At 39.0% G+C, this 19,356-nt stretch overlaps 1 long non-coding RNA gene across 1 annotated transcript; it reads left to right on the forward strand.

Moving 5' to 3' along the window:
• The first annotated feature begins 10,283 nt into the window (after positions 1-10,283).
• On the forward strand, positions 10,284-11,010 carry LOC143112275 (uncharacterized). The gene is made up of 2 exons (XR_012984699.1): positions 10,284-10,421; positions 10,925-11,010. It is a non-coding gene; the product is annotated as an uncharacterized LOC143112275 (long non-coding RNA).
• Positions 11,011-19,356: the final 8,346 nt, after the last annotated feature.

Here is a 19,356-nt window from a genome sequence, read left to right on the forward strand (position 1 = left end):
TATATATATATATATATATATATATATATACATACATATACATAAGTGATATGTGTGTGTATGTGCACACTAGCAGTGATACTAAAAGAATGGGGATAGTGATGGGAAAGAATGTAAAAAAACTGTAAACTCAATGTTGGAATGCATTTTATATTTAGAAATTAAATCACACTTCTGGACTTTGCTATTTTTGTTCTGTCTAAATGCTAATGATATTGGAGAACGTTTTTTTCTTTCTTTCTTAATTTTGGGATTTGTTTTCTTGGGGGCTTCCAGCAACATTAGTCTTTATGTGTGCTGCCAGTAGCTAGCGTTGCATTGGCGTCAATGCATAGAGAGTGAAGAGCAGTGCCTTTTATATTTTTCAGGGTTGAACTAATGAAAGGCTACCTTATATAGCGCAAAATAAATTTCCAACCTATCGTACTTACTTTTCAGGTCCAATTGCGCTTGTTTAGTTTCTGAACCTTTCGAGCACCACTCAGAAAAGTACCAGCTACACTGCCTTCAGTTTCTCATGCCGTTTCGAGGACAGGCGGTCTCTTTTTATTATGATGTCTTTGTTGCTGCTTGTCCATACAAGACTTGGAAGATTACGGAAAATTACGACGCGCCAATCACATGGGCCAGCACTGTGCCCTGCAAACCAATGCATCTTGGTGTGCTATGATAATGTTTATTTTTGTAGTGTGATGTCAGTCCCTCTAAAAAAAGAGTATCTATACTCATCAAGCCAAACGTTAACCTGCTGTCAAGTTATTTTTGTTCCTACATAGACCTGATGGATGAGGACAGGTTGCATAGATGATGGTTAAAGGTTCTAGTCAATATGTACCATTCTCCAGTTAAGTTGATGTAGCAATATTTGATTAGCAAGGGCTTTTGAAGATCTGAACATTAAACAAGTTATCTAAGGTGAATTCCATGGTAGCTTAGAAGACAGTATTTTGTTCAGTGTTAACTTCTTTTACAGGGTTGACTTCTTTTGGCTTTGTTTATGGGATGTAACGCATTGTTTATTTTGTTTGTTAGTTCAAACACATTTGTTTCTTCTTGTTCAAATATCCAACTCTATTTTTCAAACAAAAAGTCCAATTTAGCCTTTTGATTTGTTTTGTTTTATTCCTTTTTTTTAATGCCATTTTGTTGCGTTTCCACGAGTGCCATGGATATGTATTTTTGGAGAGTGATATTTAAATAGCATATCATTGCAGGTTCGGGTGGAGGGCATGTACAGTATACGGTCTAGTGTGCACATGGAGGTCCAGGGGGGTCCTAAAAGCTGAGACCAGTTAGGGGAGGTAGGGTGGGCAGTAACCTGGAGTCCACTCCTGCCCTGGGTGAGGGAGCTATACGCAGATGCAGTTTGGAGATCCTTCACAAGGATCTACTTGGAAGCAAGACTATTTTGAAACATTGTATAAAATATACATATAGATATTTCAATTCCAACCTACTGTACGGATGTTTCTTATCATGCCTACAAAAAAGTGTATAAGTATATATATAATATACATAATACATATATAAATATTTCATGAAGATTCAAATAAAAGAAATCTATATAATATTGTTTGTACCAACCTATTGTTATGCATTTTGCACATTTAGACATGTTTTACATTGATGTAGTCAGCTTTGTGCTATGCAAGAATAGCTTCAAAACACATTAATTAGCTTTTCTCCTGACCATAGTCCTTCAGAAGAACACACTACTGTAAAAAGCTTAACTCTTTTGACAGACCACACTTCCTTGCCCTTTTCTCCATCCTCATGCTGAGTAAACAAATGACCACTGTCTTATCTCTTCTCTTATTTGTTCCAGTGTGGATGATTTGGTCTGGTTTGACTACTGTTGGTCAGGAAATGGCTCTCATGTTGATTGCACATAACCGGTGACATGGCAATAAAAATAAACAAATGAAAAAAAAATACCTGAATAGAAACTCCTATAAAAGTATTTATTTAAGCATAGAACAAATGCAGAAAGATGATGATGATGGTGTTGGTGATGATATGATGATGACATTTTTGTATTATAGTAGCCCAAATGTATATTCCCAGAAGGCAGCACTGTACCTTATTTTAGGTAAAGAGATTCTTTGATTTCTCAATCCTTTCCTTGTCAGAGGGGAGGATGAGAGGCCCGATTCATTTGGAAAAGGATTGGCTGTTTGCTGGAACACTGCCCTGTTTCCTCAAAGCCCTGTTTTTGTAGCATCGCCTCTTAAAGACCCAAACTAGGAAATGCCCAGACAAGGGGAGATGCTCTATTCGTTTTGGTCATGGCATCAGTTTCAAAGCTGGAAATGCTTGATAGCACATTTATTTTTGGTTTAAACTTGATATCTTTATTTATGTGTTTATTTATTGATTGGTTTGTTTATTTTTAATTACAAATTGTGTGCAGATCAAACAAGATAATTGGTAAATAAAGAAGTGTTTACATAGCATTGAAAAAACATGAAGGACATTGGGATATCTGTGTTCATAGCCGAAATGTTGAAAGCACGCCAACATGTTTGCACATGTGTACAGCATACACAGCCACACATACTGACACACACAGCTTTTACATAACTGCAAGCAAAGGCACACACATGCACAGACCAGGGGCATTTGCTAACATATTGACAGAGAAACTATACACATATGACACAACAAGCACATATTCCGATCTGTCCCGCTGATACCTGGAGATTAGTCTTTGATACAGTCCATAGTTGAGATGAGGAAAAGGGAAAAGTGGGACAGGTGTTTTGGTCAGGTAGAGTGGGTTCACCTTCTGTACCTGTTTGAATTTGTTACAATATGGCCCTGTAGAATCTGATTCTCTGCATTAGTCTTTAAATAAAAAGAAAAAATAAAGACAAATAAAAGAACAAAGGCTTTTCCTCAGGTTTTTTTTATTCAGAAATGATTCGAAATTCATATCCTTAAAAACATCATTCTTAATATATGCCCTTTACTCTATTGCTCATGGAAAAGTAAAATGCATATCCATTTTTACAGTTGGTCTTACAGTTGGTATTGGCCTTGTATTTATCTTAATAGTTCTCTGAACACAACATGAGAGTGATTAGATTACAGCATCATGAAGTTTACTAATTATGATAATGTATATTTATTATCTACCTATTGAAAAGCAGTCTGGAAGCAATATCTTTTCAACCACTGTATATAGTTTCTTTGTCAAGAAATAACATAGACTTAATTGTATTAGTGAGCTGATATGTATCACTACCACATTCCTGTGAGTGGTGTGATATGAAATGGTGGCCATCAAACTATTCCAACTTGCAGAAACGCTTCTTTTTCTATCACTCCACATTTAAAAAATGTTAAGAAGCATTTCCAGTCCCCCCAAAAAAGTGCACACTGCTGATGGCGTGTGTTAATGAGTATTATTTGAACATTCTGCTGCACACAACTTTTTCTGCTGTCTTTAGAGCTATGGTAATACTCTCATAAATGTGTATAAGGTTTGGCTGTGCTAGTGGGCAATAGTGCAAACATTACAAATATATGCATATTTTAACTAAAACTGTAGATAAGTGGAGAGAAGTACAGAGCCAGTCTACTTTCAGGTCAGGCAAAGACAGCCTAGGCTGTTATTTGTTCACTGGGCCTTCTGAGCAAGTATAGCCCTGATAGCAGTGAAATCGTAGCGTTTTTATTATTATTATTTGTTTTTTGGGGGTTGTTTTTTGAGTACTGAGAAGTGTAGAAAATGCCACATTGTGTCTCCAATCATACTGTTACTATCATAAAAGAGTACATTCATACTTTCCCATCACCGTGTTCAGATTCGGTGGCCCATCCTTGTCAGCCTTTGGTTAAAATAGACAGGCGACTGGAAAATTAAAAAAAAAAAAAAACCTTTTGTCTGGAAATTTGCATATCTGAAACGTCAGGGTGGTAAAACCGCATTCATAGAAAGTTTATTTTCAATTGAAAAGGGAAAAGAGTAAACAGGATATTGCCTCATCAAGAGGACACCAAGTGAACTTTACCGATGAGTGAAAAGTTTGTAAATCTCTCTCAAATATTGATTCAAAAAAGCTACTTTTTTCTTCATAGTTGGACTTGTACAGGTGGTACAATCTATGTAAAACTAAGAAAAAGTTATTTGAATATAAAACCTTTTATTGTATTGGAAAATTGAATTGGATGAACTTGCTAGCAAAGTCAAAAGGTTACATAAGTCCAAGAAGATGCCTGTATAATTGGAAATTAGTAGCAAAAGTCAAGTGGCGCAACTGCATCGTCAGGTGGTGCAACCAGGTAAAATACTAATTTAAAGATTAAAGTGAAGGAATGGTTGAAAAATGTGTTGTACCTAATTATTCTATTAAACAATATACTTTTTTAATTTGTAAAGTATTTATTCACATTTTTAGAAACTCTCGGTTGTGTCACCTGACATTTTTTGGGTGGTGAAATAACCTCTGCAGCCAGGGACTTGTTTAGACTTGTTTAAACATATTCTTCCAACTTCAGAAAAATGCATTCTGTCCATTTTTAAAGATAATTTTGAAAACACAGGTCATTGACAAATAAGGCTTTTAAAAATGTGTTTTCAAAATAATTCATTCAATTAAATTCTCATACACACGTGCATATACAACCTATAACATTAACCTTAAACCTTAACCTACGAGACAGCATAAAATAAATATGCACATATATAAGAGAATAATAGACAAAGTAATATAAAAACTAAGTAATAGGGTTACAGCCATTGGTCAAGTATTAAGTATAAAGTATTATGTATTAAGTATTAAGTACGGCCAGGCAAACCAGGCAGTGGTAGGGAGGGAGGGAGGGGGTATGCATATGTGCTAATATAGCATGTAAACAGTGTAGCAGTAACAGTAGGCTAGTGGACAGTCTGTACACAAACATGAAGAGGGTGGAGAGGCAGACAGGGTATGCAGAAAAGTCTATCTCTCATCTACCCTTAAGTGAAGGTGTAAGCCCAGATATTTGTAGGTGTTTACCACCTCCACAATGGCGGGCTTAGACCTGTGGAAATCCACCACCATCTCCTTAGTCTTCGAAGTGTTGAGTTGAAGGTGGTTGAGTCCTCCACCAGGCTCCTGTATTCCTCCTATTGTTCATCCCTGATACACCCCACAATTGCAGTATCATCAGAGAACTGTAGGTCAATTGAAGGGCATCTGAAGGACAGTAGATGTTGCTTGACAGTAAATGTTGGTTGGCTGTCCACAATGATGTAAGGCCTGTCCTGCTTCCCATGCTCTATACCCACCTGTCCATGTTTACAAAGTCTGGCCACCCTGGAGCATTAACAAGATATATAATTATTTTAGTTATAGCCAATTGGTTTTATATTTGTATTGTATTCTTGATACAGTGTCAATCAAATACTATGGTTGGCCACCCAATGATGATGACATTTGACAAAGAATATCTTTTTTTAATATTCTTATTTTATTTAATTATTTACTATAATTAGAGCTGTTCCAATGATCATTTGCAGGTCAAGCAATCAGGTGGTCTAAGCCCCATTCGACCGGGAAACTGAAGCCAGGGCCAGCAATGATAACAACAACATCAACAACAACAACACTTGAGTCAAACAGGCAGCAACAGGTCATATAGGGATTGTCAAAGTTTTTTTTTTTTTTTTTTTTTTTTTTCATCATCTACTGTACTTCCTGAATTTTTGGTCAACGATACCCGGGACACCGAAACACCGGGGCACATGACATTTGGTGGGTATGTAGCCCCCCTAGACTTTTACGGAAAAAATTTATTTGGTCCCCAGGGGGGGCCACCTCCCTGTGCTGGGCCCCCCGAAACCCAAAAAATGCAGTTTTTCCTAAATAACTACCTGAACCGTGGCACGGAGGATGAAGACATTTTTATGGTATGTTGGTCTCAAGGGTATGGAGCCCCTAAGGGGACATGAGCAAAAAAAAATCTAAAGTTTAGTTTCATGTGCTCACCTGCGCACGCAAAACCTTTTCACATGAAACTTTCATGTGCGCACATAAAAGTTTCACGTGAGCACATGAAAGTTTCAGGTGAGCACACGAAACTAAACTTTAGATTTTGTTTTGTTCATGTCCCCTTAGGGGCTCGGCTCCGTACAAGGGCCCACATCAACCTAGCCCATAATCACTCATTTGTGACTTGCACCCCCCCGGTAAAAAATGAAAATGCAATATCATTCTGCTTTAATCGCCCCTCTCTTCAGTTAAGATGTTCAGAACTGCACCAAATGTTATGTGTATGATTAACCTGACATTCTCTGGGGGTATGCCAAGTTTCGTAGAACTTTATCCATGGGAGGGTCTAAAAAATGAAGTTATGTGTCCATTTAGTGACTGTATACTCATTGGCCTGTAGATGGTGGTGCACACACATACACACGCACACACACACAGGCACGCACATACTATCGGTATCGGCACTTAGAACGACCGATACATAATTACAAATTCAGTAGGATTAAAGGAAAACCAAATATTCATCATCAGGGCATGAAATTGGCACCCGCCCACACGCCAAATGCGGGTAACTTTTGTGTTTGGTGGGTGAAACTGTCAATCTACCTGCCACGTTGGCGGGTAGCCAATAAGACAACACTGAGCAAGGAGATGCACTGTCGGGATTGCCGTAGGAAATGTACTCTTTACTCCGCTACATTTTCAATTGCCTTTCGTTACGAGAACAAGTTTATTATTGGAGAAAGTAGGCTATCTCAAGGGAGAAAAGAGCACCTCTCCCCCGGTACACAACGTTGTGGGAGAAAAGAAACAGGGCTTCAGAAAGCATTGCTACGTTTCCCCGCAATTATAAAAGTGATGGCTGGCCTATGTAGCCTAGGCTACTACACAGAAGTAGATGTTCTATATAGCTAACAACTCAGTTAACGCAATGACGTCCTGAGTTGCTGCATCTTCTGGTGAGGCTGCCAGAGTGCCAACGAGACTAGAGGTATGGCATGACACGGAAACTTCCACATATATTCATTTCTGGCCAACATCGTTCAACAGTCACATTGGACAAGGAAAGTAGGCCTACAACTTAATTTACAAGCAAAGCAAATGCACTGGAAATCGAGCATACAAGTTAGAAAAAGCCTAGCATTCATTTATGTAGCCTCAATGTTGCAGGACATGACATGAGACGGTCGGCTGAGAAAACAGATAGCCTGCTCTGTCGCTCTACCCGAGTGGATATGCCTAGGCTATTAGCCTAAATAAAGGTCTACCCATAATATAGCCATTGTTTTTAGGTTACATTGTCTGTATGGTGAAGTTATAACCAGACTTCTAGCAATGCAAAGCAGAAGAATCAGCTGCAATGTATTGGAAGACTGCTTTTCAATCCATAGCCACGTAATGTTTATTCTGGCTATGACAAAGTATATTAAATAAAATATATTTGAATTGGGCTTTTAAAATATGTTTGACTATATGATTAGCCTACAGAGGAGGAGAAAAGCAAATAGGCATAAAGGATACTTTTGTATCCCTTTAAAGGTCCATCAAAAATATAAAAATGTAGGCCTACAAAAAAGTTACTTGAGTAATTTATTAACAAAGTACTTTTTTACTTTTACTTGAATACTGTAATGTGTATTCTGTACAAGTTCAAGAACCATTCTTATGCATTTTCTGAGCCGTTCACCTTTATTTTGGGCACAAAATAATTTTGGCTGGTAAAAAACCACTGTGGCAGGTGGATTTCAAAATTCACCTGCCACAGTGGCTGGTGGCCAAAAAAGTTAACTTCAGGCCCTGTTCATCATCATTTGGCAGCATTTCCAGTATTGGCGTTATGTATTCGTTTGTCCACCAGATGGCGCATCGTTGCTGTGAGACGTAATTTTGTTGGTTCTGTTTTCTTCTTGAAGCCGAAATAAATCTGATAATGTTTATCGGACATGCTTGGTTTTAACTGCAGGTACGTTAATCTTATACAAGTTGTATACCTACGACCTACTGTAGGTAAAATAATGTTAGGCCTACCGTTAGCATTGGTTGAGTGATGGAGGCCAATTTGATTATTGACCAGTGTATTTGTAGAAAACCATAAATGCGGTTACCAAGCAAATTGATATCAGCGCTGTAATTGTATCGTTCGACTGTCATCTTCTTGTCTGACCATATAGCCTACAGGAGCTAAGTGAGTTAGTCACAACGCGTTCGCTAATGTGATGGTTTTCTAATGGAAAATATAGAACTAGCCTACCAGAAAGATAACCTGTCTATGAAGCATCCTGTGAACAGGCTGGGACATTTTTTGCTTGCTAAATAGGTTTTTCTCCTGTTGATTCGCTCACAGTCCTTGGTGGCCCTGTCAGTGCTTTGTAAAATGTTGCATTAGGCCTACAGTAAGACCATAAAAAGTTTTAAAAAAGCATCTGAGCTAACGTTCATTCCCAAACAATCCTCTATTTTCAAAGGTGTTTCAAGTAACGTTAAGGAAGAGCATGGCTCAAAGTAAAGTAACTAGGGCTGAGACGACGTAATTGACTAGACTACAAATTCGTCAAAGTGAATCATTTGTGTCAACTCGTCACAATGTAGATTTATTAACGCACCAGTGATGATCTAGGCTACATCTCCATTTAAACCAAATGTTTTAGAGCGCACTTTGAGAGATGTACCAGGGCAGGGCTGTACCTATTGCACGTGCTACAAAAATCATTCTGTGCGGTGGATGATTTACTAACGTTATGTCTGATACAGTTTTGCCTATGGCTATAAATGCGTGAGACTGAGATGCTTGTTTGTTTGTTTGAAGTGCTTGTAGGGTGTGACTGTGAGAGGGGAGTCGATGTGCTTTGATTCCAGCTTGGTAGTTGTAGTCTATGCGATTAAAAAGCATGTGTGTGTGGGAAGTATCCAAACAATGATAACACTTTCATTATGGCTGCTTTAGCCACAGACCTTCAGCTACTGTACAGTGGGTCCAATTTAGAAGTGGCCACTTCATTCGCGCTTTCTGTGATTCATGCAGCTGGGTGAAATGTACTTTTCGCCAAGAGGTGGCAGCTAAAGTCCGCTTGATATTGTAAGCCAGGTGTTTCCAACCAGTGGTCCGCGGCCATCAGTATTTTTCCCACGAACAATAACGGACGCAGCTCTCAACTTGGCCCGTTAAAATGTGAACAGTCTAGCGACGCATTTCATGAAGGCCCTTTTAGACATGTTATTTGTACCACTGGTTAGATGTAAAACTGCATTTCGTTTTAGACTATTGGTATTTAATTTGTGCATTGACAATAAAGTTGAATATCATATGAACTAAAGATGACTAAAATCGTGCATGTAGAAGAAGAAACATTCACAAAAATCCATGGCATGACCTCTCTTCTTGATAGCTGTTGAAAACTGCATGGAAATGACAGGGATTGTTTTGTTTGTTAATAAATAAATAAATAAATAAATAAATAAATAAATAAATACATATAAAACTGATACCTTCTGCTTTCCCCAAATACAATGTAGCCTACAGGTGTACATGACCTTTCATCAGTCCAGTTGCAATGGATGAACTGTGATTAACTGCCCTACTTGCGATTGTTTAGAGATTTTAAATGTTTTATAACAATGTTTCAAATTTTTTGGCTAGTGCTACAAATCTATTCACCTTTGCAGCGCCAGCAGGCTTCTTGCTGTGCTGCCCGCACACACACACACACAGGCATGCCAAAAAAGCATACACAAAAGTTTCAAGATTTGATTAGTGGGATTTATGTTCGCGGTACAGGACTGAGCGACGGTCATATTTTGTACCGCTATGCGGTACATCTAGTTTTCACAATATCAACATCAGTTTACGAAATTAAAGGACATTTAATAACAATGGCAGATGACCAAAGTGCTGGTTTCCTAGTGCTGGTTTCCTTAGGCTACATGGGTTGAGCCTAGTTCTACACAACAAGATAATATCAGTGAAGATCTCCACTAAAAATGTAGTTGTATTTGATAAAACGAAAAACGTTAACTTACAGTATTATGGGCATGTTGCTGCAAAGCACAGGATCATCTTGCTCGGTCATTTCCCGCCACACTGTTTTTTTTTGTTGAAAAAGGTTAACTGTGGACACGAATAAGCAGTTTATGGTCTATCTATGCTACACTCTAAACCCAGATTTAGTTGTAATAAATATGTTAGGTGGTCACTACTAATGTTTGTGTGTTTTGTGAAAACTCTATGTCATAACTAAAATAAATTAGTTGATTGTACTATTTAAGTGAAATATACAGTGCACTGATCATGTTACAGTAAGCAGAGACAACGATAAATGTTATGTTTTTGCAAGGCAGAGGAGGGGTCTAATAAAAATTCTGCCCATCAACCGTTCCTCCTGCTTCTCAGTCCAGATGAATGACTCCATGCCTCGTGCTGCTGTGACAAATAGGCTACTACATCAAATGGTGGGTGAACTTTCTGATGAACTTGTTGAAAAATTAAAATTCTGATGAAATAACCGAAAATTATGTTCAGTTTGACCAATAGTTAGCTAAATGTTTGTTTACGTGATTAACTTAACCTGAGAAAAGTAAGGTAACATTAGCTCCGTTGTTAGCATGCTAGTAGTCTTTCGGACAGTTAGCTCATGGTAGCTACCTTCCAATGGGTGTGTATGCCAGATTATAACAATATCACATATGTTTTCGTGTAAATATACTTGTCTTGGTGCTACTAAGTTTAATTCAGACTTTATCATTGAAATAGGTGTTTCTGTCTGTAGACAGTTTTAGCTAACCATAGCAGCACATGTTGGTTAGCTTTTGGCTAATGTTAGCCGATGTCCATTCACTTATTTGTTGCATTCATAGGTGATATAACAAACTTTTATTTCAACTGTGTAAATGAACATGGACTAAAAAATTGTTTTCTTATGTTCTTTTTTATAGGTTCTTCGTCTTTTTTATAGGTTCTTCATCTACAGTGGATGTGGAATATTTATGAGTTTAAATGTTGTTTGTTCATGTTTTATCAATAATAAAAGGCATTCCTATACATTGTGATGAATTTCTTTTCAATTTTTAATAAAACAATTAAATTAATACAGTACCCTAATCTTAAAATAAAAAAACAATAGGCCTATCTACAGAACTTAGTTCATATTTTAATGAATTTGTTAACATGCATTTTAACCTAGTTATTTTATGCAACTGCAACTTCTGAAACAATAAGTTAAGTGAACTAAAGATTTTTAGAAAGGACTACTAATGTAAGCTTAATTTGTCTACAGCATCAACATAAGGTTGTTAGCTGACACAACTAAACATGTTTAGTTTTATGTTTTGTAAAAACTAGAATGGTTTAAGGCAATCGGTTTCCACGCAATTTTCTAGTAATGACAACTAGTTCGGGTTTAGAGTGTACAGTATTCCCAAAAATGTAAACTGTGGACATAAGTTGGCAGTTTGAGGTCTATGCTATTTGCATTCTTACTTGCTGGTTCACCAGGCTGCAGATCTGACCTGAGTCTCTGCCATGTTTGCCTTCTCACTGACTGGTCCCTCATTGTTCTCTGATGACCTCTGCTTCTCCATCAGGTGGCCAAGGGTCCATTTAGCCGGTAAATAGCAGCTGGAACCAGAACCCGCTGTGACTACAACAACAACAACAACAACTAGATGTACCACAGAGCGGTACAAAATATGACCGCCGCCCAGTCCAGCACATTTTTTCCACAAAAATAAATCACGCTGAAAGGCCTATATGATTCTAACTGTCTCACTAAATTGCATTATCCACACTCAATTCTCACTGGTATCTGCTAGACAACACCAAAACATGATCAGTTCATAGATTTCACATGTCAAATTAATTTTATACAACCCCACCCCCATCTTGCCTGTTCATAATTCTGAGAAATTCTTGTGTGCATGTGTGTGTGTGTGTGTGTGTGTGTGTGTGTGTGTGTGTGCGTGTGCTTGTGTATGTGCCTGTGTTTGTGCATGTGCATGCATGCGTACATATGTCTACTGTGTGAGTATGTGTCATACGTATGATTACTACGGTTCTCAAGAAAACTGTGTCCAGTCCAGTCCAGTGGGGGGGCTACAGATCAAAACGAAAAATGATGGTGCATGCTATCCATGTGGGGTTACATGCCCACCAAGTTTCGTGTACCCCGGTCTTTCAGTGTCCCAGGAATCCTTGTTGGTGTACGGTCACTAAATGTACACATAAATTATTTTATTGTAAGGCCCCCCATGAACGAAAGTTCACAAAACTTGGCATGCATTCGGAGGGTGTCATAATGATCCTACACTTTAAATTTCGTGCAGTTTTGACCATGTCAGCCAGAGATATTGTGATGAAAACACCTAATTTTTTGCTTTTTAATTTTTAACTAGGTGGCGCTTAAGACCAACATACACAAAAATGGTGGACCTCCTAGGCCCTACGGTTCTCGAGATATTCACAGAAAACTGTCTCCGGCCACCTACAGGCCAGTTAGTGTATAGTAACATAAATTAATTTATTGTGTGGCCCCCCATGAGCGGAATTCCACGAAACTTGGCATGCATTCAGAGGGTGTAATAATGATCCTACACTTCTAATTTCGTGCAGTTTTGACTATGTTAGGTCACAGATACCTGCGATTACAACACCACATTTTTACTTTTTTGTGTTTAACTAGGTGGCGCTATACATGAAATGAGTGGTTATGGAATGGGTTGACATAGCCCCTTGAGATCAACATACAAAAAAAATGGTCCTCCTAAACCCTACGGTTCTCGAGATATTCACAGAAAACTGTGTCTGCCCTACCCTCCTTTCGGGGGGTCCAGTCCAGCGGGGGGGCTACAGATCAACACGAAAAACGATGGTTCCATGCTATCCATGTGGGGTTACATGCCCACCAAGTTTCGTGTACCCCGGTCTTACAGTGTCCTGGGAATCCTTGATGGAAATTTGGACATGCGAAAAAGAAAAAAGAAAAAAAATTGGACTAAACCTATATGGCGGTCATAATAACAACAACAAAATTTACTAACATTGGCAAATCACAAAAGTGCCGGTTACTGTATACTGATTGATCCTAGTCCTACACTACAAGACAATTTCAATGAAGATCTCCATTGAAAATATAACTAATAACAGAAAAACTAAACACATTTACTTACAGTATAGCACAGGACCATCTTGTTTGGTCATTTCCCACCACATCTGATCATAGCTACAACCCAGCGTGTTACAAAAGGTTTGAAAAAGGTTTGCTGTGGGTGTGAATTAGCAGCATGATCTTGGCCATGGCGGAGTTGTGACAGATCCTATAATTCTTGGTCCTTTGACATGTTCTCTTTGGTCTAAGCCGGTCACAGATGGTGTTGAAGATGGCTCTCATAGCTTCCATGAAGCAGCCACCTTCTCCTTTTAACTCTCCTCTTACCTCAATCTTCAGCTAGTAAAATTGGTCTAAAGATGTTTAAAATAGACTCCTCTTTAGTCCTTTTGTAGTAACAGATGAAACGTGATGATTGATAAATGATTGATTAACAAGTGCAGAATTGCCAGTAGAAAGCTCTCTCTCAATGTGATCTGTGGTGCAGCCAGTTCAAACTGATACAATGTTCTACCTCAATGTTCTACTTTGCGTTACTTTGCTCCAAAGATTCCAAATGGTGATGTCGGCAGAGTTCTAGAAAGCTGTAATGATTTGATCATAGACTGTATATATGTATACAGTCTATGGATTTGATGATGGTCTATACATTAGATTTAAAATTATCTGGCTGGAAGGGAGACTATTCCAGAGCTGGGAGCAGCAACAGCGGTCTCCTTTGGTTTTAAGGAGAGAGTGCTTAACAGAAAGGAGCTGTTGAGAAGATGACCTAAGTGATCTAGGAGTACAGTTAGGACTTCAGATTTCAGATACATTGTGATTAGGGATGTAACGGTATGAAAATTTAACCTCACGGTTATAGTGACCAAAATTATCACGGTTTTCGGTATTATCACGGTATTTTTAAAAGTGTGTTCAATATGTTAAGAAAGCACTGATAGGCCTACACAAGCTGAAATAGTTTCAAAAAGTGTCCCATTCACTTTTTCATGTTTAATTGGTTATGTGCTCATAGCTTAACCTACCCTACCATGACTTGGAGTTTGCTATTTCTGTTATTTGGATCCAATGAGTGAGACCAAAGTAAGTGTTCAAAATAAAACTTTAGGCTACTGTGTTCTCCTGATAACGTGAGTGGAATGGATTTAATGTGGACGCGAACATAAAAAGACGCAGAGTGGCTAAATGATACAGTGCACATTTTGCGGTGAAAATGTTCCGCCTTTTAAAATCAGGTGTAGCCTAATCCGAATCGCAGTTAAAACCATCAATTAGACAACAGAATCAGTAGGGTACCAGTTTTGTTTCATTGTACCAGGCCTACTGTATGTCAAAAGCAGGCTCGGATGAAGCTGGGAAGGATTAAACACATGGTTTCAACACCGCGGTAATTAACCGTGATAATTATGATATTTCAAAAGAAACCGGTAATTGTTATCATCAACATTTTTATCGCGGTTTACCATTATACCGGTAATATTTACATCCCTAATTGTGATGCTAATCAGTTTAGGGCTTTAAGACAGCTGCGTCTTGCTTCAGTAGAGAGTGTCAATCCAAAATCTAGGGAGTTACAGTAATCCAGCCTAGGCGTAATAAAGCCATGAAGAAGTGTTTCCATATAAGAAACATTTTTAAATTAGCTGTAGTTCTAAACTGAAAAAAGCTACCGCCTAACTTGTTTATTAAAATTCGAAGAAAATCCAAGAAAACACCACAATTTTTAACTACACTAAAAATGTGGAGACAGGGGTACAAGTGCATTGCTTACAGTATGTCTGAAACAGAGCTAGGAGGCCCATATATGGTTATTTCAGTTTTATTTTCATTTAGTTGTAGGAAGTTCCTTGCCATGCAGCTTTTGATATCATTAAGCAGTTAATCGACCAGCCATAAACGATAGGAGGTAAAATGCATGACTTTTTTCCACAATGGTTCCCAGTTGATGGAATGAGTTTCCTAGTTCTGCGTTCCTGTGATAGTTTTGGATCTTTCAATAGAAGTCCAATTTTATGCATTACACAGACACAAAGACAGCATTTCTTACCTGTTAATCAATGATGAATCCAAATTATATTAGTGATCAAAGCAATTAACCAGATGAGAAGCATTGTTTGCTTCAAACCATATAGCTTTGGTATAGCATAGGTTGGTATGGAAAGCAAATGCAGAGAGAGTGACACCAGGTCTTGGAATAGAACATTAAAGACCTAGACAATAGACATCTATAGCCTATGAGTTTATAAATCAAGTGCATTTAAAGCACAGAACATGTTTGCCAGGTTATTTAATTAGGTTTAGTTCATGCATGACAGACTTTGCTCACTGCTCATTACCTTGCTTGTTGTCAGTTGACTGACATCAGGACCCAGGACTCTTTTTTTTATCTTACTGAAATACACTTAAAGCAACACCAAAGCACTTTTTCTTTGTCACATGCACACTATTTGTTTATCCAGCAACGACTTGGCAAATAACGATGTCCACAGACAAGGTAGGTGAAGGCAGATTTATTAAGCCCAATCCAACCAACATCTATTAATATATCTAATTAAAGGATAATATGTGAAGATCACAGCTGTTAACTTTTAATTGAGTTAATTGGGCATTGATGTATTGTCTGACAAAAAGAGCTTAAGGATGGATAGATTCAACCCTAACAGTGAACATTACTGAAAGAGCACCTTCAATACATCAGCATGTTTTGTTGGAGGCCAGCCAAAAGATGAACATTATTCTTTCAAAAATATATCTACTGATAATTATCTGCAAAAAAAAAATTAACAAATAAGATTCCAAGGTTAAGTGTTTTCAGGCAGAAAGGGTGATGTAATGGTAATGAATCAGAATTTTTAAATCATTGATTTGAAAGGCCAGTCTGATATTACAGTATATTACTGTTATGTCTTTATCTCCGTAGTTTTTTATATGAAAATGTACAGTGCTCTTACAGTAATGAATCACTGTAAAGAATCGGACTTGGAAGGAGCAAATGAAGATGAGGAGCAGAATGGTTATGGTTATGGTTATGGTATTTAGCAGACGCTTTTGTCCAAAGCGACATACAAATAACAACAATACAAAGTTACATTTAACAGTAAACAATTTACAGTAAACAACAGTTGGCAAGACTACATTAAGGAGAATAGCAATAATAAACAACAATATCAATTCAATCAATAGCCTAATGAAAATAAATAAATACTATAATATACAAACCATGACGCATAAGAAACGCTTAATAAACTAAGTGCATGTTGAACAGATACAGCCTTTAGACCCCTCTTGAAAGACCTCTGTGTGACCCCTCGAATGACCAGAAGTGATTAAGATGTATAGTCCTGGTTAGGTATAGCACCAGGGCCAGCTTCATTCGCATTGATTTCAGATATCAGAACATTGAAGTGGGTTCTGTGGCTTGTTATGATCAGAGAGAACAGGACTGCAGCTGGGGAGGACTGGACCAAGGCTCCGCTAAGATGCGAACTTTAGGGCTTTCTTCTTCCTTTTGTTCTGCTCCCCTTCGCCTCTCTTCCGACTGAAAAAACACCGGACACAAATGACCTCGGACACCACATCCCCCCAGGGTGTCCACTGGAACATCGCACCAAAGAACGCTGCCCTGGAGGAACAAATGGTCATCACAAACGCAATGAGCTAGGAAGGGGAAGATGCGAAGAGAAAAAAAAGGGAGCAAGCAAAAACATGAAAAACTGTTGACCATGCTCGGGCGCCGCATTTAAAATTCACTTTGATAACAACTCATAAAAAGGATGTAAAAGATAATCATCTGTGGCAGCGGTGCTGTTGTGCACAACACGAGAACAAAACGAGCGAAACGCTCTACAGAGATTGGATGGGTCTGAGCGGAACAGAGGCCCAAACTCAACAACGCATACTCAATAGAGTTGTGGCATGCGTGTGTGTGTATGTGTGTGTGTGTGTGTGTGTGTGTGTGTGTGTGTGTGTGTATGTTTGTGTGTGTGAGAACGGCTGTTAGTCACACAGCAGCCAAACACGGCGTCGATATCCACAGTGCCAGGCTCTTCTAAACGCGCGGACCCTCCCTTACTTCACTCAAACGTTTTTTCCTGTGCGCATCCTGATCGACTAATGAGCCAGATATTGTGCCGGCAGCAAGATTTGTCAGGACTCGAAGCGTAGGATTAGGCCTTGAGGCCTTTCATGATATCATCAGCAGATTGTTGTCTTTTCTGCTTCTCATTAGCGGTGGGGTGGTGCGGGGTGCGTGGAGGTATGTGTCCGTGCCAATAGCTTTGTTTTTGAAGTGGTCACTGGGGGGCCATGGCTACATTGATCTCCTGTTTGGATGTGCCATCGACTTTGATTGATTTTTTAGAGTTTCCTTTTGGAGATGGGGCGGGGGGTGGTGTGTGTGTGTGTGTGTGTGTGTGTGTGTGTGTGTGTGTGTGTGTGTGTGTGTGTGTGTGTGTGTCTGTTGGGTGGGGTCGTCTAAATGCCTGAGAAAACAGAACATCAAGTGGATTCACAGTGGGGTGTCCATCCTCTGTGACCGAGATTAGTGACTCTCCTTTGTCCCGTTAGGACATCTCAGCGTGTGTGTGTGTGTGTGTGTGTGTGTGTGTGTGTGTGTGTGTGTGTGTGTGTGGGTGGGTGGGTGATTGTGTATGGGTGCATGTGAGTGTGTGTGTGTGTGTGTGTGTGTGTGTGTGTGTTCAGCTTATTTAAGTCTTTCAGCCACACACACATTAACACAGTTGCTGAGTTCCAAAATTTGACAGGAATATTCTGTCCCTACGTGAAAACCTTTTGATTAGGTTGAGACATACACACACATACTCAGAGAGAAAGAGAGAAAGAGAGAGAGAGAGAGCAGTATTGCCTCTGATTTGCCTGCTGTGAAAATAAGTGTGAGAATAGAATTGGAAGAGGGTGTGTGTGCTGTGCTGCAAAATAGTACCGGCTTTGCCTGCACCATCTCATGTCACCTAACGTCAGTTGTGATGAGGGGTAGGGTCTGTGGAGGGTTTGGGGGTTGGGGCTGATATGACACATCTGAATGGAGGTGTAAGGCGACAGTGCTTACGCGATTAAAGGCGGAAATCAGTAATCCGGGCTGTTTCGCTCCTCCTCCCTCTCTGTGTCAGCATTGTGCTCTCTCTCTCTCTCTCTCTCTCTCTCTCTCTCTCTCTCTCTCTTTCTCTCTCTCTCTCCACATATTCCTCAGTTTTTCTATGTATATCCAGTCTGTTAATTACCGTCTATTTTGTGTCATTTGGTAGTCATTTTTTTCATATGAAGAACACCTACTCACTGTTTGCAATGTTGATTATGCAACCGAATTTATGTAACATAATTAAAAGGTCCTATTTCAGATCAGTTTATTACATTCAATCCAGAAGTCTTTTCTGCCAACAGTGGATCCCAATTTAGATGGTTTAAGCCTCTTTGTGTGCACAAATGCATTTTTCAGGGGCAGAAGATGAATTTGGTTTGGTCTGCGTCACACAGAAAAATCCAGACCCAGTTTAGTGTAAACAGCTCGCGTTTCAGCTGCCTGCCCAAAGGGAGGGTTGGAGGAGGCAGGCAGTGTACAAGGGGGGGGGGGGGGGGGGGGGGGGGTGGAAGAGAGGTGCTGTGAGTCATTAGTGTTAGCGTTAGCTCATTAGCATAGCTAAGGTGACTGGTGGGGAGAGAGGGCAGGTCAAAGACATGTCCCAGAGCCCGGAGCCACAAGGCTAACAACTTACAGAGAGACCTCAAATGACATTAAAGGTATATTATATTATATAATAATAATGGATGTACAGCATGAACATTATGGCTTCATCATGTGTCACTGTTACATGAAACGGTAATTGAGAGCTAGGAGCTCTGAAAGAGGCATTCTGTAGAAAGACATGGTATGCCATTGATCATGTAATTTTTTTGAAGAGAATTCTGTGTGGCATAGCTTTATCCTATGTCATGGTGACATAAACTGAGGTTGTACAGTATATCCTATTTTTTTTATAATTATTTTTCTTATTTTCATCAAGAAGTAATACATATACCAGCATATACTGTGTAACTTCATATTACCATCAAAATACAAATCGTACTAGTAACAGTACTCCTTTACTCCACAGGATCTTAACCCACACTCATGCATGCTCATACAGTACTCATACATTCACATACACACCTTCCCAGCCATACACATACTGTGCTCTCCATACTACCACTCACCCACATATACCATTTATCCATATTCCACTCATCCACATGTAACATTTATTCCCACTCATCCATATTTCACATTC

The sequence above is a fragment of the Alosa pseudoharengus genome, unplaced genomic scaffold (assembly GCF_046254945.1).
Source record: "Alosa pseudoharengus isolate Yale_2024_CS ecotype anadromous, Long Island Sound unplaced genomic scaffold, YU_APseudo_1.1 YU_APseudo_1.1_scf_8, whole genome shotgun sequence".
Lineage (NCBI taxonomy): Eukaryota > Metazoa > Chordata > Actinopteri > Clupeiformes > Clupeidae > Alosa > Alosa pseudoharengus.